A 23,268-nucleotide genomic window follows, 5' to 3' on the forward strand; every position below is an offset into this window, starting at 1 on the left:
GTTGTTGAGATATTTGAGTCTGAACCATAATGGTGGACCAACAAACATTGCTATGCTGCTAGCAGGATTAAAAATACTGAAAAATATCAACTACTTACAACTGAACTGCAGTTAAATCTTTGATCTCATCTCATTTCTCATTTGACATAACCGCAACTATAATCGCACCGTGGTTATCATGCACAGATATAAGGTTTTTGATTGGTGATAATGTCGGTAAGCCTGAACGTGGGCAGAAGCTGCAAACAAGCTTTGCTTAAGTCCACATGAGAGAAGATGAGAGGCAGTGTGTATGACTGTGTGTGTTTCTGTGTGTGTGTCGACCCAAGTCTACATAATGTGTATTGTCTGGTATCAGGGTGTCTCTGGCACACATGAAAGAGTGTGTACGCAAGAGTGTGTGTGTGTCAGTATTTGCATCTGCTTTGTTTGAGAAGGCAGTGTAAACACACACACACACACACACACACACACACACACACACACACACACACACACACACACACACACAGCCTGGTCATTCCAACACTGTTTAACAGCTCACTTAGTCGACCAGTCAACCCCGCAAACCAGAAACACTGTCAGTCAAGCAGACATTTATATGATCAGCAAGTCAAATACACAGGCTGACACACGCACACACACACACACACACACACACACACACACACACACACACACACACACACACACACTTGTACTTCCATCTTTGTGAGGACCCTTGTTTACAGCCCCTATCCCCTTACCCTGACCGTAACCATCACAGCTAAATGCCTGACCCCAACCTTAACCTAAACCTTTGTAACCACTCTTCCATTAGCTACGCCACTTGTCCTTTGAGGGTCGCAGGGGGGCTGGAGCCAATCCCAGCTGACACTGGGTGAGAGGTGGGGTACACCCTGGACAGGTCTTGATTGTGACCTGAACCTTCAAACCAAGTCTTGACCCTCAAACAGCCCTTTGAAATTGTGCGGACATCACTTTCCCCAAATGTCCTCATTCTGTAAGATCTATAAATCTCAAACTGGTCCTCACAAAGATAGAAGTACAAGGGCACACACACGTACAAACACAAACACAAACACACCCAAGGCAGATAATTACCCACTCAGGTGAACAGGAAGTTTGTCAGCCAGACTGATGAGTTAACTAGTCGTTCAGTCAGTCAGCCAGTGATTTGGCACTTAATGAGTTTCAGTTCAACATTACACACCCTCACTGTGTGTGTGTGTGTGTGTGTGTGTGTGTGTGGGTTCTTTTCGACATGTTTCCCATTCACAAACAGCCATGGATTCATGAGCAGCTAGTCCTCATAACTACATCTCCCATGATTCTTAGCCTGTTATGGCAGTAAACATGGTCAGAAACGATCTTTTTCTTCTTGTTTCATTAAGATTAGTGGAACAAAGGCTGCAGCTTTAAACACTGAATCTTTTCAATCCCAAATTTAAATAAGTTCTTTTGTAACTTCAGTAACCATCATGCATGGTCAGATTAACCTCCCAGGGTGCACTGGGGCAAAGAATTATTGACCCCCACCATACATGGCACTTTCATTATTTCCCCATGAGGCACCAAGACGCCAAACTGAGCTGAAATAAGTGGTTAATCAATATCAGTCAATGGAGAGGAAGCTAACAGGCAACAAAGATGAAAAAGATTCACTGGCACCAGCTTCTCAAATGTCGGTATCAGTTTTACCAGTTTTCCATGAAAATAATGCAAAATCTTTGCAGTTTTGACTGTTAACTTGTCCCTCAGAGAAAAAATGACAGACATTTTCTCAATTTTCTGACAGTAAACATCAATCAGTCGTTAAAGAAAGTAATTGTATGAAGTGCTGGTATAAAATAACTCTTGGCTGGAGCCTTACAGTCATCCTGTGGTGGAATAACACTTCCTCGCTGGAAGGTTTATGATTGATTACCTGAAATATGGAAAACAAAAATTAAGCAATTTGATAAAACACAACTTTAAGCTCAATATTAAGTCTAAAAACTAGTTTATAAACAGGGTCCCTCTAGAAGACCGGGACCAAGATGGAGGGTGGAGGACCGGTCAGAGTTGATACTGTGCAAAAACACATGGAGTAAATCAGCTTAGCTTGTTGACATGTTCTCCAACAGTTTAGATTTCCATCCAGTGTTGGTTGTCTATAGAGAGCTGTGCAGATAATTGGCAGTAAAAGTGAAACATTCGTCTTTAACGTGAGCCGGTCTGAACCTCATTAGTGAGACTTGTGACTAACAGGGTGCAGCTCATCCTAAAACACTTCTACAGCAGCCGGATCGAAGCACAAACTGAAGACGAATATCAGACAATAGATCTGCGCTGAAAGCTCCCAGCAAATGTATATTTCCACCATCAGGCAGCTTATAGATACAAACGACTTCATCACAGACACATTCAGGTGGTTGTGATCTGCATGACTCCAAATCAATCTACTCTCAGACTGGACCAATCAGAGTAGAGCTGGATAACACCGTCTGACACTGATATATAGAGGACAAAGTATGCTTCTATAGATATGACAAAAATATACATTTACATAAAAATATTATACAAGATATTAAATGAATAAATAAAACAATACAATAAATAATTTTAAATTAAACAAATACTTGTAAATATATAAAAATAATTAATATAATGTATATAAAGTATTAGATCTATTACAGTACATTAATAACTACAATGAAATGCAAAGCATAAACCATATTAATAATCCTTAAGATTAACGAGTAGAACTACACATGGTTGTCCCTTACTTAATTAGGCAACTAAAATATTATTATTTTCTACTTTAGCTTATATTTTACTTTATTCTATAGTTTGATTACTTGTTAATAGATCATTTTATTGTTGGTTTTGCTCTTTGTGTGGAATTTACTCACGCTAATAAGAATAGAAATATGACCAAACTTATCCCTGAGGAACTTAAATGTGTGTGTGTGTGTGTGTGTGTGTGTGTGTGTGTGTGTGTGTGTGTATCAAAACTCAAACTTCTTTCCCTGTCCATGACACTTGACCTCTCTACACCCAGCTCCTCTAAAACACACACACACACACACACACACACACATACCCTCACAGCAGCAGCTTATTCCGCTCTACATAAATCACTGCAGCCATACCAGGCGACTTGCACTGCTTCAAGTTGCTCTAATGCACTGATGCCTACTGTAACATTCAGGAGACTTATGAAACAAAAGGTTAGGCCCCTGAATGGCCCAGTGTCAAGGATTACTTCTGAGACAAATTCTCCAACAACAAAGACTCCATTGTGCCCCACCAAGCCCTTGAATTAGCAGCGGGGGCGACTGCACGCTTAACTGGGCTTGACAGCGCGACTACTCTCACAGACCTCTCTGAAGATTTACTCAGATTGCTTCGATCTGAAATGACTACAAAATTTAAAGAATGAAACGAGAAAGAAAATGTATGGATAAATGAAAAAATAAATCCAATTGATGTCTGTGGAGAGGCTAAATAGATTGTTTTTCAATATAGATTAAACTGTCCATAATCTATTTAAAAGTAGGCCTCAGTCTAAATATGGATTAGGCTGCAACATCTGTCAGAAAAAAAGCAGCAGTTTCTTCAGGGGATTCTGTTTCCTGCATGTCTTTTTATTTTCAGAGAAACATCAGCTTGTTACTCGGTTTAAGGAAGTGTTTATGTGGTGATCACTCCGACATTAAATCCTGTTATTTTCCTGATTATTTAAAGAGGTTTTTGGTTTTCTTCAATGGCCTTCAATTTAAACCCGTGGGACTGAGTTTTAGCTTCCAGCGTCAATTCATGAAGAAGGAAGCGTTCGTCTTCCTGTTGCAATTTTCAAAATAAACCTTTTTTCATTTTATTTATTTATTTTTTTTTTACCAAAGCCTGGTTTTTGACAAAAACAAACGTACAGAATTACAAATTTTTATTTATTTATTTATAATTATTTAATTTATTAATGTCATACGTGTTTCTCACCAAATCCACAAATGTTTTTTCAGCCCTGTGTATTGATTTATGTGACAAAAGTGTCCATTAATGGCACTTTAAAAAAAAATGTAGTCTTTTTTTATTTGATTTTTGATCGTTTGTCATCTTTATTCAGTAAACTACAGAACAAGGAAGTGAAAAAATTAAAAACGAAACCGGACAAAAGTAAGAGTAAAAGAGCAAAGTATATATATTTAGTTATACAATGTTTTTGCTGAAATTGAAACATTTACTTTGCCGTGACTTGTGCCATCCAGAGTGAATATGCATTTATTTGCTTCTTTCCACTGACTCTGTTGCCTATGATTTCACATCTCCTCTAACATTTGGTTAAAAGCCTCAGGCATAATCCATATCCTTTACATAATTTAACTGATCAAAATATGGTAAGAAATTCACACTACTAAAGTAAAATGTCAGCTATGACAGAGGCCCTGGTCTTGTAGAGGAAGTCTGTCAAAATCTACTTTTATGTATATATATTGATTGTTTATATTGATTTGTTGTTAAGTTGTGATTTATCAAATTAGTCCATTTTGTTATGTGTCCAATAATTAACACATAAAATTTCCAATAAGGTTGCATTATCAATACATCTGACTGTTCATTTTTTTATTGATTGTTCAGTGTATAAAATGTTGCAAATAATGAAAACTGCTCATCATTACTTCCTGAAGGGTGAGTTAACATATTTACAGTTACAGTTTTTTAAAATAAAATATTTTTAAAAAATGACAATTAATTTTCTATAAATCTTCGATTAATCAACTAATCATGTCAAATCTAGACTACTTGGTTGGGCTCCTCGATTTAAGAAGGCACGGCTTTTATTTTGAAAGAAATCCAAAGCTACTTCTGGTGTAATGCTGGGTAACTCCGTCTAACCTGACTGAACTGTGGGAGCCCACAGGCAAGGGGGGTTTAGTATTGGGAGGAGGAGGAGGAGGAGGAAGAAAAACGCTCATCCCCATACTCCCCAGTCTTGTTTCATATCGCGCCGTTTACAGCTGAGCTCCTGGCTGAGGATCCGGGTGTGTGTATGTGTGTGTGTGTGCGTGCGTTATGAGCGCTTCATATTCGCACTGGATACAGAAAAAAAAAACACACACACACACTCTCCTGCCATAGAAGAAGAAAAAAAAAAAAAAAAAACTACATGTGTGTGCGCTTGAGTGTGTGTTGGCTTAGTCACGAATTACACCTGAGCCGGGCGGGCATGTAGTTAACCGGGTTCCTGGGCGTGGGGAGGACGAAGAAAGCCGCTCGTCTACTTACTTGTCGTGGGAATATTGTTGAAGTAAACTTCAGCGGTGACTGCAGCAGCTGCGCAGCTCCGCCGCACAGTCGTTTCGCTCCGGTTCGCCTCGCCTGGACCAGTTTTCCTCACACCAGGATGTAAATTTGGGAACTTTTTGAAGGACCGGTGACACACGGGACGAGTTTTATTGTCCAACTTTTGCTATTTTTTGGGGGAATATAGTGAGAAAACACGACTGTAGCAGTGAGAGGGACATCAGCGGCAGATTCAGAGGTAAGCAGCATTTTTGCCTCACTTTTCACTTCATTCATTTTTGCTGTTTTGTGCCAAGTTTCATTAAAAAAAAAAAAAAAAAATCCCTTTTATTTCAAATCTTGTCTCGACAAGAAAGCTGTGGGGGGATTTTAAAGATTTAGAAAGGTACACGTGATTTCTTATCAACGCGTTGCCCAGACAAGTCCCCTCTCTCGTTTAGAGAACGTCACACCGAACTGCGCTCGGGAAACCTCAAATTTAATAATTGATTGATTACTGGTACAAAAGCACGCGCACTACTTAACAAAATGTGTGACGTTTTGCATACAGCACGTACGTGTTAATGATTCGGCATTAAGGCCATCCCGTATGAAGCGCGTTATTTTCAGGTAACTTTAAAAAAAAAAAAATGATTTAAGTCAAGCAACACGCTGCAATCAATGTATCAGGAGACCATTGAGTTGTACGGTAAGACTTTTTGGTGAGAGCATGGGTGTAATTTGAAAGTTACAATGACATAACTTTTGTTTTAAGGTTTTGAATGTAAGCCGAAATGAAAACTGGGGCTGTAATGATTCGCTACGGTGGTTGAAACCCGTGTTGGGAGCTGTAGTCTTTGCTGAGAGGCAAAGTAATACCTAATTTTTTAATTTTTAAACTGAGTCTGGCGTGGCGGTCTGTGCATATGGGAGACGACGGAATGCGTTGGGACTAATCAATACTCAGAAGAACATCTGGAGCCTCAGCTTGTGGGCTGATCCTGTTGAGCGAGTGACACGGCTTCAGTAATGTATTCCAGACTGGACTGACTTCTTCCAGTGTTAACTTCCCTTGCTGGCATTTACAGCAGCTGTACAAAACCATTATCCATTATTGATTCTCCTCATTAACTCTGTACCAGTCCCAAGGAGGATAATGGGATGTTAGAGAAGGATTTTAAATCTCTGACGCTGTGAGGGATTGTACCTCAACATCAGTTAGACATCTAATATAATATCCCTAATGTTATATTCATTTGTTGTACTGCGGTAAACAGATGTTTTTTGATGGCAGTATTGATCAGAAGTGCTTTAACCATTACAACAGCAGCTAAGATAATGATTGCATTAGTCAAATCTTTGGCCCCAAAGGTTATTATAACACATTGACCCCCATCTCATGTGTGGAACCATGAATTTCTGAAAACACTGTGCTGTTGGCCATCTGCTTCAAAGCATTGCTCTACATGATGGGAAGGTAATTGCCCATGGTGTCAGTTAATGGATCAGAATAGCCTCCACACTGCACCTTGAGCTCTGGAGCTATAAAACCATTACAGCCGCAGCGGTGCCGCTCTGTTTAGACCCAGGTTGTTGGGTGTTATGGCTAATATAAAACTCGGATCAGCCGAGCTTTCAGTTTCAAGGCTGCTTGAGCAGTTAATTGTCATGTTTTAATTTACCGCAGTCACCAGGGGGAAAGTTTGGATGTGCAGTTTTTTTGGAGTCGGTGCTGGAAATATTTACAATTTCCTGTGTACTGGATGGACACATAGCATGACAACAAGAAATGTGGCTGAAAAAAATGACCTTTAAACCTCCTGTGTCTGAATGAGTGATTTCTAATTTTGCCCTATCTCTCACTGATGTTTCTTGTTCAATTAATGTTTTCCAGGAAACGGCATTTCTAATGTGTCCCTACAGCAATCGATAGTTCAAACACTCTATGTTCTTTTGAATAAGCTCTTCAGTAAATCCTTTTTTAATGTTTTTCTAGAAGCCGGGCTATTTCAGCAAAAGCCTCGACACATGCCTCCACGCACACCACAATACATACACTATCTCCTCTTTTGTGAACTGGCTGTTTAAAATTAGTAAGTGAGCGGATGAGCTTTATATTGAACAGCCTCAGGGACAGAGCGCACAGTGTTTTACATTATCTCTTGACTTGGAAATGGAGCACAGAGTTCTTGGGGGTTTTTTAATTTTTTTTTTATCAACATTTCTTGGAGGCAAAAGGAATTTCGTTGGTTGCCTTTTGGGCAGATTCTGCAAGACAGCTGACAGGCAATTTTATAATATACAAAGAAGGCGCTTCTGGGGAGGAAAATCAAAGGGCAACAACCTCTTTTTATTCATGTATTCATATCACATTCGTGATCTGAGATGATCAGCTGGTTAACTGGATATTTTGGATGACGTGGTACATGGTAGACATGTTTTCCATTCAGTAGCAGAGCTCAGGATGTCTTGATATTGGCTTTTTCCTCTCTCTGTTTGTTTTCTAATTGGACTTTACTCTGATCTGAAGGCTCAGTCGGACCAGATTTGGTGGGATTAAATGTACTCGTGTTGTGGTGAAAACCAGGCTGGACTGGAAGTAATGTGGGTAGGGTCGGGTCGCTGGAGTTCACTAAGGTGTCCTTTCTCTTGGTTCTTAAAGTGAGACTTGGCAACAGGTGATTATTTTCATTATAGATTTAATCAGTTGTAAAAATGGAGAAAATGTTTTAACAACTTCCCACAAGTCATGTTGGTGATGTTTCAATTCGCTTGTTATGTTCAACCAAAAGTCCAAAACCACCAAATTATTAAGCTGTGGCTAGCTGGTTAGTATGCTAACTTCAGTACAAGACGAGAAGTGACAGAAATAGAAGCAAAGCAAGAGTTAACATTGGCGTTGACAGCGATTGGTGAGTAATGGAGTAAAGCTAATGCTAACGTTAGCTTTATAGCAATAGAACTTTAACTTATGAATTTGTGGAGTTGAACAATAGAAAATGGTCTTGACACTGTGGACCTTTGAGGGGAAGGACGCTATTGTAGCTTATTAGCTTAGCAACACTCAGAGCTTCATTTGAATCTGCTGGAGCTTGCGCCATAACCACAAACACATAACCTAATTTGTCACTTGTATGTTGTTTGTCCCTTATCTAGAGAAACTGTAGTACTGTGACTCCACCCACCGCTGAACCAATAAGATATAGAGGAATGTTTGTGCTTCTAAACCTCTAATCAGCCAGAGAAAGAGAGAAATGTTGTCAGCATGTGGGTTGAGCTGTACATTAATGAAGCCTATACAGTCAGACGATCAGAAACCTGTTTGAGTGGAATGCAGGCGGGCGGCTGAGGAACTCGGCCTCTGTCACATTGACACGGCTGCGAAATGAAAGAGAGCTTCAGAGTCAGATTCCATGAATCCAATAATCCTTCAAATAATAAGTAAACAGTGAAATTAGTATGAGGGAAAACACACAACCCAAATCCAATAACTTCACGGTGTTGACGTGTGACAGTGTACTGAGGTTGCAACGTGACAGATTTGGCAGGTTCAGCTTGTCGGCCGGCTCTTCTTATTATTGGTTGCAAATTTGACATAATTGAGTTTTGTTTGGAGGAGGGCTGGGTGATAATTTAGCCAAATGATATGGTGATGATACAACCTCATGTTATTTTTCTGTTTCCAAAAGGAATGACTCTGAGAGCTGTAGTTACAAACCAACAGAATTAGTTTGTGAAATTTGTGTCTGACGAGGAATTTGGTCTGTAAACAGTGGAGGGAGTGACGGCAGCAATACCACAAGGTAAAAATACAAGTTACAAACATAAAGTCCTGCATTCACACAGTTTGCTTTGCTGCAGGACAAGTCACAGCTTTATCATTTTTATAGTGTTTGGAGATCTCATGGAAATCCCAGCATATGTAGCTTTGTACGACTCCAACCTGTGCAGGTCTAATAAATGTAGTTGTCAAATAACTGTAGTGAAGTAAAACATGCAGTATCTCCCCCAGAAACATAGTGGAGAAGAATAAAAAGCATTTCAATTGCAAATACGGATAATTCAAAACTGTTCTTTTGGGTAATTCTATTTTGAAAATCTTAATTTAACATGTGATTTGTGCTTGTTTTTCTCAAATCTGACTTCCCAACAAGATATTTAGTTTTTAATTGTTGTATTTTGAATTTCAAAACTGTCAATCACTCGCTGTAAAAAATGTTTAAATCTTTAAAATTCTTATTTCTCAAAATGTTATGTTTGTCAAACAATGCAATTTCAAGCTTATTCTCCATCTTGAGCTAAGTAAACTATCCTAACAGGCGTGATTACTCAATTATGATTGGACACATGACACATGCAATTATATTTGTTGGCAGCTTGAGTCTTATTCATATGATAGAGTCTGATAGAAACTGGCAGCTCACTTACAGATAGTGTTTGTTTTACTCTTTTAATGCATTTTCTAGTTTTACAGTGCACACTATTATCATGTCCTGGCTCTATTGGAAGCATGTGGTTGTTTTTGGTCCAAATTTACTTTCGCTGCTGTGTTGAAACACCAAAATAAGCATCTTCACTCTGCTAAAAAAAAAAAAAAAAAAAAGAAAAAAATCCCTCAAAGCCTGAAATTAAATTATGCTTCGTAACTTGGCAGCGAGACCAAGTGAAGACAGAGAGAGGGAAAAACCACTTAAAAGTTCGTTCTGCTTTTCTCCACGTTGTGGTGATTGGAAACAGGAAGGGACCGCTAGTCCTCAGAGGTCGGAGGTCAGGGGTCAATGGCAGAGAGAGCATGAACGCACGGTCACACAGACATTCGCACACGCTCAGCTACTGCACTGTTTGTCATGTTGTAATTATCGTGCCTGCCCACATGTGTAGTTGAGTTTATGTGATTTCATGCAACCCTGAGTGTGTGTATTTGTTTTCCCATTGTCCTTGGCAGTGGATGTTACTTTCCACTGTTACCTATTTACATGTTTGTGCGCAGCAGTCCGTGCTTTCGAAATAAAGACGATGGGGAAATGTTGGTCGAAGCGCACATGCAACGACTACAGATGAATGTGAACACAGTGGAATTTCCTCCATGATATGTTTAGTGAGCTGGGGGGGCGTAGGCAGTATGATGATATGTGCAGTGAGATGGCACAAATGTGTCAGCCATCAGAGAACTGTTTATAACACGGTACCTGTCCCGGCTGTGTGAAGACATTGTTGGTGATGCTAACAGTCACTGAGCAGACTTGTTTTATGGCATTATTGGATTTTAAATGACTTTTCCATGAATGTGACGATGTAATTTTGTTTGCCAGGTATTCCATTTCTTATTCTTTATTTTGTCCATGAAGTTTTCTCATTTGATTTTCCGATAGATTTCTCATATAATCGTATAGTACATGTTGGTCTTGTGATTTTACAAGTACACTACCATGGTAGCAGTAAACATATGGTGGGTTTCTGTTTTTTCCCTACACACACTCTTCAGGCTTAAAATTTCAGCTCATCTGCACGTGTCTGTCATGATGGCTCCAAGTGATGATCATTTATTTTCATCATAGATTAATTGATTCATCTTTTGCTCAATAAAAGGCAAGAAAATTGTGTAAAAATGATCATATTTGAGACATGGAAGAAGGAAATGTGTCACATCTTTGATTGAAAAATGACCAAAAGGATGAATCCATTTAATTTCTTCTGGTTCGACGAATCGTTTAATTAATCGTTGCACTGGAAACCCGCCTACTAGTTTATGGACTAATGGTTAAGGCTGAACTCTTTAGGCAGTTAACATTTTGATAATCAATACAATCAATAATAAAAGTCACCTGTTGAGCAGCAAAAATATTAAACTTTTCCTGTTTCTAGTCGTTAAAATTTTTGTATTTGTTTTCAGTTTTATTCCTTTATAAATGGAACATGTTTGGGTTGTGGAAGATTGATTTTCTAACACTTTAAAGACAAAATAATTATTGATTTTAATTGAGAAAATAATAATGAGATGATTGGGTGCCTAAAATACATTTTCAGTGTACAAAGCTGCACATCAGAAACTTATTTTACTTCACTTTTACTTACACTTTTTTGCAACACCTTTGATATGTGCTCATTGCAGGGGTGTTTTGTCACACTTCCTTTACATTATAATGAGGACACTCGCTCTTGGTAATGAACAGAAAAGTGTACCGATCTTAAAGAAACAGAGCTGCAGCTTCTCTGCTCCTCATCTGCTCTTTTCATCTTGTAGTGTTTTTTTTTTTTTTGTCTTGGTAGTGTTTTTAAAAAAGCTGCTAGTTCCATAAACATCAAAAACATCTTGTTTGTGCTGCAGAGGACTTTCTATTTCAAGGATGCAGGCATGTGTGTGTGTAGGTGTTTACATCAGCAGGTACAGAAGCTTTCATGAATGACATAACCGTTATTTTACTTGAAAAACAGGCATTTATTTAGACGAATGAGATGCAAATTCATAGCAAAGCCTGGCAGCCATTAGCGTGTACGTGTGTGTATCTGTAAAATAATGAGTCTTTAATATTTTTAAATAGTCAATATCCTGGTGTTTTCTTTCGTTTCCTTTTAAAGTTTTAGAAGTGCTTCCAGTCGGCATTTAAAAGTCTTAAAGTTTGATTTCTGTGACCAATTAGCTGCACGACCGCCAGGCAGGTGTGAAAAACATCAGGACAGTTTGGTTAAATTGGATCAATCACGGAAAAATATACTAAATGATCAAATCTACAGCCATAGAGAGGTTACCTAAAGTGCTTTTTAAACCATGATAATAAGTCAAAGAGGCTAAATGGGCCGGTTTAATGTGTCTGCCTCTGATGTTGGACCGTGTGTGTCTGGAGCAGCTGATTGAGGATTGTGTTTGTCCAGCTGTTAATGTGCCGGTGTCATTATGCTGCTGTTGTCTGGGAGGCTCAGAGTGAGGAGGCCTGTCGGACTGATTACTGACCTGTGCTCCTTTCTGCTTGCTCGTTGCGGATTTGCTCTGTTGAGTTTACTCTTCAGTAAAAGTACCTACGGCACCAGCGTGTCCCATATGCTGAGAGTTAAGTTGCGGCGGTCAACCTTGCACGTACAGGAGAGATTGGGCTGCCTTAAAACAATAGGGGTGCCCACACTCAAACAGCATCTGCTTGTTGTAATCACTCGTCCTATTTATACTGGCCATTCAGACCTAATTAACCTCCATTGTAAGTGATGGCGAACACTTCCCGTGTCCCGTCACTTACCCCCAAATCACAGTAAGAGTCGGTGTTTTAATGACCAGCATGAGCAGGAAGGATGTTCATATGGGCACCTGACTGTTGTTTTCAGACAGATTAATTATATAGTGTTGCTGATTCCTTGAGCAATGTGTTTTTATTTTCATTCATTTTTCTAATTCAAATCTCAGTATCTTAAATTGTTTTGTTTGGAGACTGGAACCTGTTGGCGGCAACGAAACGACGATGTTTCCGCTTCACCATTGGCTGCAAACACCAATGGTGAATAGAAACACCAGATTCACAAAAGCTGCTAGCAAGGACAACAAGGTCAGCAGTCCGGAAAAGGGTCATGTGATGGCGTGACAAATCGGGGAAGGATTTGCTGTGACTGATGAGACCCAATCAGGGAGCGAACGTGGGCATCTGCATCATGGTTTCCAGAAGTCTCCGTCTCTGACTGACTACAACGCAGCGCCAGTTTTCTAATTAAACTAAACCAGCAGCATTTCCTAAAGTCTTTGTTTAAGGGGGAGTAGTGTGGACACCAGGAGTAAACATAGCAAGGGTGATGTGTATTATATCTACAACGACCTTTTCAGTTTCGGTATCCTGATGAACATTGACAGCATGTTTCTGAGGTTCAGTTCACAACTCTCCAGTGTTGGAGCTCCTATGTGCGAAGGAAGGGTTAAGGGTAAAGCAGTTCTTGTCCTATTAAGACTTGCTGTTCGACTTGGACAGAAAACAAGACGTTTACATAAAGTAAAAGTGTTTATAGTCGTTCAGAGCAGACACACTGGAAGGTGGAGCGAAGAGGCGGCCGTGGTAGAGTCGGGGGAGACGAGATACTGTTTAAAAACTGGGATAATGCCGCATATTTTCAGTCTCTCCAGGAAACTTAGAAGTGTTGCAATCAGAAGCTATCGGACCATTCAACATGCAGTTCAGACGGAGCATAAATCTCACTTAAGAGTTGGCTGAATTCACAAGCTGACGTCCAATTAGAGAGGTCTCTTTTTCCAGGTTGTGCATGATTGCATCATTCTGGCATTTTTAATCTGTCCAAAGTTTCAAATGCCTTTTTTGAAAGAAGACGTCTGAAAGAGAGAAATATCAGAAATACTAATCAAAGAAAAGGGAAAGAAAAAGACAAACCTCAATCCCTTGTGGTTCTTGAACTGTACGTGAACCCCTGCTGCCCATGTGCCAATTTGTAGTGTGAACGGGTGTGAACTCCTGCAACAAATCATTATTCTGTCACTCAATCACTTTTGACAAGGACCACGGTGATAAATTCATTTGTGAGCTCAAGAAGAAACACGTCAAACCAAATCTAATCTCTAACCTTCATAACATTAGTGATGCGTGACGGGACTTGGATACACCATTCGTTCTTATTTACCTTCTTCGAATGAAGAAACGGGTGTTGAGGCTTGACTGTCTAAAAATCTGGTTTGCAATCAGATATTAACATCCATCCACTTGTAACAGTAAGCCTTGGGGTCATTTCCTCCAGTTGGTGCAGATCATTCCTACAAAATAACCCTTAAGTGGTCTGGAAACGGCAGGGAGGTTTCTGAGATTAATATGCGTAAGCGAACTGAATAAACCTCAAGAATCGCACAAAATGATTCCTGTGAACACAATAAAACAGTCCCTGTACATAAAGTGATAATGGGAATTAAATGTGACTTGTTATCAAGTGATCAGTAAGCCTTCATTTTATCTTTTCAATGTGTTGGAGGGAAATTCTAATGTTGAGGAACCTTTTTATCTCCAAGACAATTTCATGTAAATGGACGTTTTGCCGAGATGAGATTTTCGTGCAACATAGACATTTTGCAAATTGCTCTTGTCGTTTCTCCATTTCTGTCTTCCACATTACAAATGCACGGAGGGAGGCCTGACAAAAAAAAAAAACAAAAAAAAAAGAAGAAAGAAAAAAGAAAATGCATCACATCAAGTCAGATCACATTGTCTCGTTGAAGGAACAATTTGTAAGACAGTTTTGTCAGCGATCGTGTTTTCGCAGAACTCCCGAGAGTGCGATGTCTGCCGCCGGACGAACCATCAGGCATCGTTTATTTTACCCCAGATGCCCTTTAACTTCATCATCGTGACTGCTGATACATATACATTATACACACACACACACACACACACACATCAGTTTATGATGATAGATATCTCTCTGCTGAATGAAGAACGGGGAGCGCGGAGGGCCCATTAAGAAACCTGGGTATTTCTGGCTGCGTCTTGTCTCTCTCTGCTAATTCAGGGTCACGTCAGCCAGTCTGTTAGGAGATGTGAGATGTGAGGGCGTCGCTCTCTCCGAAAAAAAAAAAAAGACGGAGTAATCATTACATGAATAAAAGGCCGCCGCTTGCTTGGTAAAGAATAGAGAACATGAAAAGAGACGCAAAGACAAAAAGATTGGGGGAGGAGAGCTACAGTGGCTCGCAGTCTAATGATTCTAGCCAGCGTTTCTTATTTCCATTTAATTTCATACAATGCCTTTAATTACTTGCTATTCTAGTTGCTTAAGTCTATTGTGTGGGCTTATTACAGGGGGACTGAAGGTTTATTATGCTGAGAGATGGATGCACTTCAAGGTTTTTCTTACTGGTGTTTGGTGGAGTGTTTTTCTTTTTATGAAGAAAGTGAACAGTCTTTACGATCTTGAAGGACGCTACCAAAGGAGTATTTGCTTCAGGGCTGCTTCTAAGTATTGTTTTTTACTATTGATTATTCTGCTGATTATTATTAGTTAATCAATTATTAGTTTTAAAAAATTGCTTATTTTTTCTGACCAACAGCCCAAAACCCCCATATTTTATCTACAATCACATACGACAAAGAAAAGCTGCAACGCCAATCCTCATTTTTGAGAAGCTTGAGAAGGTGTTTGGCATTTTTGATTGAACAATTATGGAAATTAGTAATTGATTATCAAAATGGATCCGTCCATCCATTTTCTTCCACTTATCCGAGGTCGAGTCGTCGTGGCAGCGGGTCAAGCAAAGTAGTCCCGACGTTCGTCTCCTCAGCAACACTTTCCCGCTCCTCCTCGGGGGGATCTCAAGGCGTTCCCGGGGATTCATCATCTCAATCGCTTTGATAGAACTGCCGATTAATTTCCTTTTTTTAGATCGATTAATCAATTTACCGTGCCATGAAACCTGCTTAAAAAGTTCATTTCTCCTTGGTTGAAGTCTGATGTGTGTTTTTTAGAAGTGGTTCTCATTTAAAAGCAGCAGTGGAGTCAGATCACTAAGCCACAACAAAATCCCTGCATCTGTTATAATCAGCTGCCGAATCTTACAAAAAAAAAACCCTCAGCCCCCGAGCTCCGCCATCAGCCATCAGCCAAAGGAAGGGAATGCTTTGTTTTAAAACCACCATAAGCCGAGTTGCGGCTGCTTATGTTGATGTTGCATCACTCTAGTGTTGCGTTGGGATTGTGTCGGCTTTGTTTTGCATCCAAAAGAAGAGTAGATAAAAGAAGCATCCGAGCGAGAAACAATGAGATTGATGTTAAGTCATCAATATCTGAGACGCACGTTCATCCTTAAGCTGCTGCTGCTGGTCGGGTTTTTCAATGGTTGGACGGATACGACCTGATGAAACCTGCTTTTCCTCCGTTTTAAATCATTGTAAATTTAATATCTTTGGAATTCGGATTGTTAATCTGACAAAGCGAGACATGGGACGACGTCACGTTAGGCTCTTTTTGAGGGGGATTGTTGGTTGTATGTTTGTATTTGTCCATTAGCAACGGAGCGTGTGTCTAATCTGTGTCTCGGCTTCTCATGAGCGTCCGAAGGTTGTGTTTGCAGTAGAAACATTTGCGCGCGTGTGTGTGTGTGTGTGTGTTGTACGTTTGACCACTCCGTTTGTTCAGACGGGTGAAGCAGACTGGGCTGAAGCTCGGAAAGCAACCAGCTTCACTTCACTCTCTCTTTGAACCAAGTAGCTGAAGATCAATATCTGTAACATGTTCATGTGCAAAAATGTTCGAAATTCGACTTGTTGTAACTTTCTTCCCCTTTCATTGATACGGACTCTGAGCCCTGCGAGGAGTCCTGCACGCAAGACTGAAAAACCTTAGAAGTGCAAATCGCTTTGGGTGAAAGCATCTGCCACATGAGTAAATATAATGTAAATGTGAGTGAGTCAACGTTACACCCCATTTAAATGGAAGTAGAATAAATATTAGAAACACCCTGTCAGTGTGAATTCAACAGCAGCACAAACAACAGCTTCCAAAAAACCGACTGTTAAGTTTAATTTAAGCTAGGTGCACCGTATAAACGGTATCCCCCCCTTTTCTAAACGTCTGGACCCTCTTAGTCATAAATGGTGAGTATTAAATTCTATAGAAATCCATCCCATAGTTGTTGAGATATTTCACTCAAAACCAAAAAATAGAGGAAAAGTTGAGGGATCTCTACCAACCACCAGGACTCATCCTCAGGGGAACATGAATGTCAGAGATGTCGAGATATTTCAGTCTGGACCGAAGTGATAAAAACAAGCTGTTAGCATTGCTCAGAAACATGACTCCTGATGTTTGTCATCTCTTTCCTGGGAATGAACTTTTTTTAATTGTCATGGAGAAACAACGTGTGTGAACATCGTTGCCAGCAGTGATGGCTCATCTCACTTACACAGAAGTTCCACTGAAATCCATTCATTGTGTACCTAAAAGTTCCTCCTTGTTTTCATCCTCCAGTTTCAGTTTTGTCTCTCTCTCTCTCTATCAGTCGTGGTATCTCTCTCCCTCATGTTCATATTTGCCCCAGCGTCACTTCTTCAGCTCTTTATCCTTCCTGTTGTCGCTCAGACCTCGGTCACATTGTTCTCTGTCAGGGTTTGTTATTACTGCCAGAGTCTGACTCACTGGTTATCACCCCCCCCCCCCCAGCCTTTCACATACTTTTCAACTTAACCTACAATCTCTGTCGCTAGCTCCTTTTTACATTTTACCTGCCAAGAAAAAAAACTTGACGGGGGACAATTTGAACAAGTTGTTCAGCCTCATGTTGAGATTGACTTCTACACATGACAGTCGTGTCACGTTCCTCTTTAAGAAGCTTTTTCAAGTCTGAGAACTGGAGAGATGTGGTGTTTGACAGAAGTTGGCATTTAGGAGACACGGAGTGTGAACTGTGGAGCTGCCTTATGGGGGAGCTGAGCCGATACCGCTGGGACTTTAGAGTCAGAACGTCTCATCCTCCGCTGCTTCGATTTTGACCATTTTTTTTTTTCCAAATCGGTCTCTTGTGAGTTTCACAAACTTTATGGAATATTTAACAGTGAGAGTAACAAGAAAACTTCTGCTAAAACTGTGAAATAATTGGTCTTTACTTCCACTGAGGTTTTTTTTTTTTTTTTGCAGAAGAAATCAGATTTTACGCTGTTAGTGGATTATTTCTTTGGTTTATTTAAAGGAAGATAGAATTCAGTAATGGAGTAAATGACTTGTGGAGACGTACTGCGGGATTTCATTGAAGTTTCTGTACAAAAAGTCACATGAAAATAGCCAAACAACAATAATTGGACCAGTGGTTCCCGTCTGAAGGGTTGAAGAGTTTATTTTTTTTACTGTGATGCTACAGGATCACATGACTGTTGTATTGGGCCACAAGTCTAAAAACCTGGAATTGGACAATGATTGAACTTGATGCAGATTAATCGCTGCTGTAAATAATCAAACCGCATCTGTTACATCCAGGAATTACCTGTTTGATGTAGTATCAGACTTATTTCAGGCTAATGTGCTGGAGCAGTGTGTGCTTAATGTAAGACATCTTTTTTTGGGAGCCTACACTAATCTGATCAGCATGTGGACTGTGTTTCATTTTTCATGACTTCACTCTGGAGATTTGAGATGAGATAGAAGAGTGGAACATGGATGTGATGTTTGGCTTTGGGAATTTCCAGCGTTTTATTTTAGTCTGTGTTGGTGGAGTCATTTCAGAGAAAAGGTAACGGAAGATTAAGGATCTGTACTGGGGGTGGGGGGGTGGAGGGATGAGACAGAAACGGCTCGTCGGATCGCTATTCTTAGAACTACAAACAAAGCAAGAATGTCTGCAGACGGTCCGAGTGTTTGGAGGCTGAGTGGTCTCTCTGTGTGGGCCGTAATTAAAACCACGTTCACGCCGAGGGTGTCGCGTCAACTTGTGGCGCAGTTTGTGAGGAGGAAACGCTCCTGCGGCACAAAGGTTTACGGGTTGTTAGGAAAAACCTGGATGTGACATCGGACGTTTTCGTGATCCGCTCTCACCTGCTAGGAACAGCACGGAGGTCAAGTTACTGCTGGAAAACACACACACACACACACACACAGAGAGGTAAACGTCGAATTCTGACCCTTCTCACCAAAATATGAAATTTCAACTCCACTGAACTCCACAGGAAGGAAGGTTGAGTCTGGGTAGAAAAAAAAGTTTTGATATGTTTTTAATGGAGACGAAGTTGTGTCAGGATGTGATGTTGACAGTCAGGCTGGACTCAGGGAGTGAGCAGCTGTTGAAATGTCTTTCCTCACTTGAAATATCTGGATTCTCCTCAACTTTCAACTTGTTGTCTGTATTTTCACACAGTTTTAATTTAGATTTTAAAACTACGGTTCCTGCAGTTTGGAGATTTGCTGCGTTTTTATTGTCTCATGTGATCGTGAACTCACCACGTTTGAGGTTTAAACTCTGATGATAGAGATGGAAGGATTAGTTTAATCTGCAGCTGATAATTGATTTAATCAATCAAGTCATTTATCAGTCAAAAACTCCAACTGATCTCTGCATGCAGCTTCTCCGGTGTGCTGATCACAAATTAACTAATTGGTAATTGATTAATCAAGAAAATAATGAGCAGATTAATTGTTGGTTCTAAGCTCCAAAACCAGCTGAATTTGTGTGTGTGATCACATCCTAAAACCATAACTTCTACTTCATCAGCACTAGATCTCTCCGGCTGGAGCTTCCTGTTCAGACCAGGAAATGTTGTTTTTCAGATTGGTCTGTGTCATCGTGGTCTCAGGAGTGTGATCGCACCCCGAGCCTCTGTCTGCAGGGGCAGGCACTTTGGCATCTCTTTGACACTGTTTGTTGAGGTGTGTGTGTGTGTGTGTGTGTGTGTGTGTGTGTGTGTGTGTGTGTGTGTGTGTGTGTGTGTGTGTGTGTGTGATAATCTAACACAAGATGCATGTGTGAGAGTGAGATGCACAAATACTTACAGACACGTTCACACATTTGAGAGCTGCATGGTGGCATGAGTGTGAAAGTGTGTGTGTGTGTGTGTGTGTGTGTGTGGTCGGTTTAGAGCAGGGTGTTCACATGTGGTCTGAGGTGATATGTTTTTTGTTTTTCCTACCTTTTCCAACACTTGTAGAAAGACAGGTGGTAATGGCAACACACACACACACACACTCTTAAATTAAGTACAGCTACATTTAACCTAAAAATTAAGTGTGTATATATATATATATATATATATATATATATATATATATATATATATATATATATATATATATATATATATATATATATATATATGTGTGTGTGTGTGTGTGTTCTCATGGCTGCAGTTTGACCTCTTGTCTCCACCACAGGAAACCCAAAACCACAATCCTCTCCTCCACTATTTTCTCTCTGTCAACTTTTATTGTTTGACTCCAGTCTGGATCCGAGTGCTTCGCTTATTTCCGCCTCATTTCTTACTGTTTAAATTTTCTTTTTTTCATTTTTGCTTTCCACCCTGTCGTGTTTTTGTTTTTGCACTATAGAAACACTCTGCACATGAATTCACATGAAAAGGTGTGTGTTTTTTTGTTTTTTTTAAAGCGTGAGCACTATTTGTTTTCTTTATCATGCAATCAACATGCCACAGTTCATGCAGTGATGGTAATCATGAACACACGAGCGGAAACGCACACCGCTGATTACAGATGAAGCATGCAGATTTTAAAGTGGCAATCAGCAAGTTACTTGTTATTATTATTTGCCTTTGTCTTTGTGAAGCTGTGGTTATTACTGGAGTTTTTCTTAAATTGGGGAGAAAAAAAAAGCTGCAGGGCACTGAGGGCTTTTTAGAGATCAGAATCAAGACTAATCAGAAATTAATACGTAAGTGAAGGTAGGTAGTAAAGTAAAAACCGTCAGCTCCATCTTCACTAGCAGGTTTCTTCAGGACCAGCAGACCGCGCTTTAGCTTTGTTGTGCGACGCTGTGATTTAGAGATTTTTCTACCCACATTCAACAGCTGCAGGTTGAGCAAGTGACCAGAGAGTAATTTATCTGAACAACCACCGCACACGTTCATGGTGCCCAGAGGATGAATCCTGAATCCTGTTTTAAATGACACGATTAGAGGCAGGTGTCGAACTTCAATACGATCGATCCTCGTCATTTGGTACCAAATTAAGGAGGGAATTTCATCAGCGTCAGTGAGCCAATCAGCATGCAGCATGCTCGGACCAAGATCTAAAAATGCTGGTTGTTTATTTACATGAACAGGTTTGAGTGTGTAAAGAGACTGCGCTTTAAAGTAAAATTTAAAATTGGTATTGTTTAATAAAATTGGTGTTTTTACATGTATATACAAAAAAAAGATGAGTATAGCAGAGTCAAATTGAGTTGAGCTGCTCTACAAGTCTTTTTCTTCTGTTAAATGTTTTTTGTTTGCAGGATTTTTTTGTTTATCTCCTCCTGAAAAAGCGTCTGATTCTCATCAGGTTAAATCGATGTTAACAGTGTTAAAGGACGGAGGGGGTTGGACGTAAATCGGGGTCGAGGTAGAACGGTTTGCTTCACTGTTGAAGGTCTCAGTAATGTTTGTCAAGTGCTTCCCATTTGGCTGCATGGGAGGGGGAGGGGGAGAACACACGCACACACACACACACATGCACACGCACACACACTAATCAGTGACAGTAAGTACTTTCCACTGGATGTGACACAGCGTTACCCATGAATAAACCAGTTTAACAGAGTTGCCGTAGCTGTTGACACATTGCAAGGTGTGGCTTTCTCTCTCTCTCTCTCTCTGTGTGTGTGTGTGTGTGTGTGTGTGTGTGTGTGTGTGTGTGTGTGTGTGTGTGTGTGTCGTCGTCTTTCTCGTCTAAACTCCGGATCATCATCGCTGTTCAGACCCAAACACTTCACCACCCTCCCTCTAACACTCCACTTCTCTGTCTGATAGTCTTCCTGTCTTTCTTTCACCACCTGTGCTACAAATATAAAAAAGAGTGTACAGGTTACAGCCGTGCTCACCTGCTGCGCTTCCTGCTACTCTAACCTGACTTTTCATGGTGACTTTTCATGGGAACTTTTGGGGACTTGTCTGAAGTGGATCTTGCTCAAACTATTGTCAGGAGCTGATTTCAAATCCCTGCAGTTGTTACAGTGCAGTGGATGAGCCTTTCAAATTAAAGGTCACATATTTTTACGCTTTTCCTGTGTGTTTTATTTTGAAGAAGATACATTTTTGGTTTTGAAAGTCAAAAACCTTCCTAGTGTAGTTTTTACATCTCCCCTCTCAGGCTTCTCTCTCTGGAGCTCTAGTAACAACAGGCTGGTGAGCCAATCAGAAGAGAGGAGGTTCTGAGTCTCTCTTCTGATTGGCTGATGAATAAAAATGAAGCAGATCATCTGCTGAACACTCAGAGAAACCAAATCCTGCAAGGTTGGATGGTGGGTCCAGGTGGGCGGGGCTTGGGGCATGGCAGAGAGCCGTAACTGCTTTGTTGTGACATCACAAAGTTACAGAAGTCCTGACGGCTCATTTTAAGGTTCAGTTTCTGAATACAGGCTGTGTGTGTTTCTCTGTGGACTGAGGCTTTGATACTTTCACAGTATTAATATTGAACCTAGATCTGATCTATAATCAAACGCATGGAAATCTACCTTTATACTATATGGAACCTATATTTTCTCAGGGAAATTGTAAGACTCAAATGTGAGAATATGCTGCTGTTGTTTTGTCCTACATTATAGTAAATTAAATATTGTTGGCTTTTGAACAAAACAAGACATTTGATGACACAGTTTTGGGCTCCTTTCTCCCTGTTCTCTAAGGGTTCACAGGCCAAACTAATGAAAATAATCCTTAGTTACAGCCCTAAGTTGGACTAACTTTAACTGCCAATAAAGTTTGATCAAACCAGAGCTGATGCATGGGAGCTTTGAGGAAAAGACTTTATATTTGAGTTTTTGCGAGCACGGTGATTGAGTTGGCGGAAAGTTAAATCACATTACCCGTGCCAACCATCCGTATATCATTAATACAAACTGAGAGAAGAAAGAAGGAGGAGACGCATCAGCTTTTAACGGCTTTATAAGGAGATAATTTGTCAGGATGTGGTTTTCAGCTTGTTTTGAAGTTCCTCTGTCCAAAATACATCAGACAGACATGAATATTTTCTCCCAGCTCCCTCTGTCTGCACGTCGACCTTTTTGACTTTGACGCTGAGAAACTCCCCCCCTGAGACCTTTGACCTCGCTGCCCTCCAAGCGCTTTTTCTGTCTCTCGTCACACGTTCTCACGACAGAGCTCTTCTGGATCTGTCGTCATGCTCAAATTCCCCGTTTTGGATCGAGACCTCAGACCCTGATTACTTGCAGAAATCGTGTTCTTCCCTCCTGAGTCATGTTGAATTCATCAGCGTCACATGAACACCCATCAAAGCAGTGTGTGGGTGGGTGCGTGTGTGTGTGTGTGTGTGTGTGTGTGTGTGTGTGTGTGTGTGTGTGGGTGGGTGGGTGCGTGTGTTTTGGCCATTGTTTATGTA

The 23,268-nt window shown here is 40.3% G+C and overlaps 1 protein-coding gene across 2 annotated transcripts in view; it reads left to right on the plus strand.

Moving 5' to 3' along the window:
- The first annotated feature begins 4,951 nt into the window (after window positions 1-4,951).
- plxnb2a.1 (plexin b2a, tandem duplicate 1) overlaps window positions 4,952-23,268 on the plus strand; it is a 173,995-nt gene continuing 155,678 nt past the window's right edge. For both annotated transcript variants that reach the window (XM_056368028.1, XM_056368029.1), the window contains exon 1: window positions 4,952-5,524. The gene's annotated coding sequence lies outside the window, so the exon portion shown is untranslated. The remainder of the gene's footprint in view (window positions 5,525-23,268) is intronic.

Source organism: Seriola aureovittata, chromosome 22 (genome assembly GCF_021018895.1).
Source record: "Seriola aureovittata isolate HTS-2021-v1 ecotype China chromosome 22, ASM2101889v1, whole genome shotgun sequence".
Taxonomy (NCBI): Eukaryota; Metazoa; Chordata; class Actinopteri; order Carangiformes; family Carangidae; genus Seriola; species Seriola aureovittata.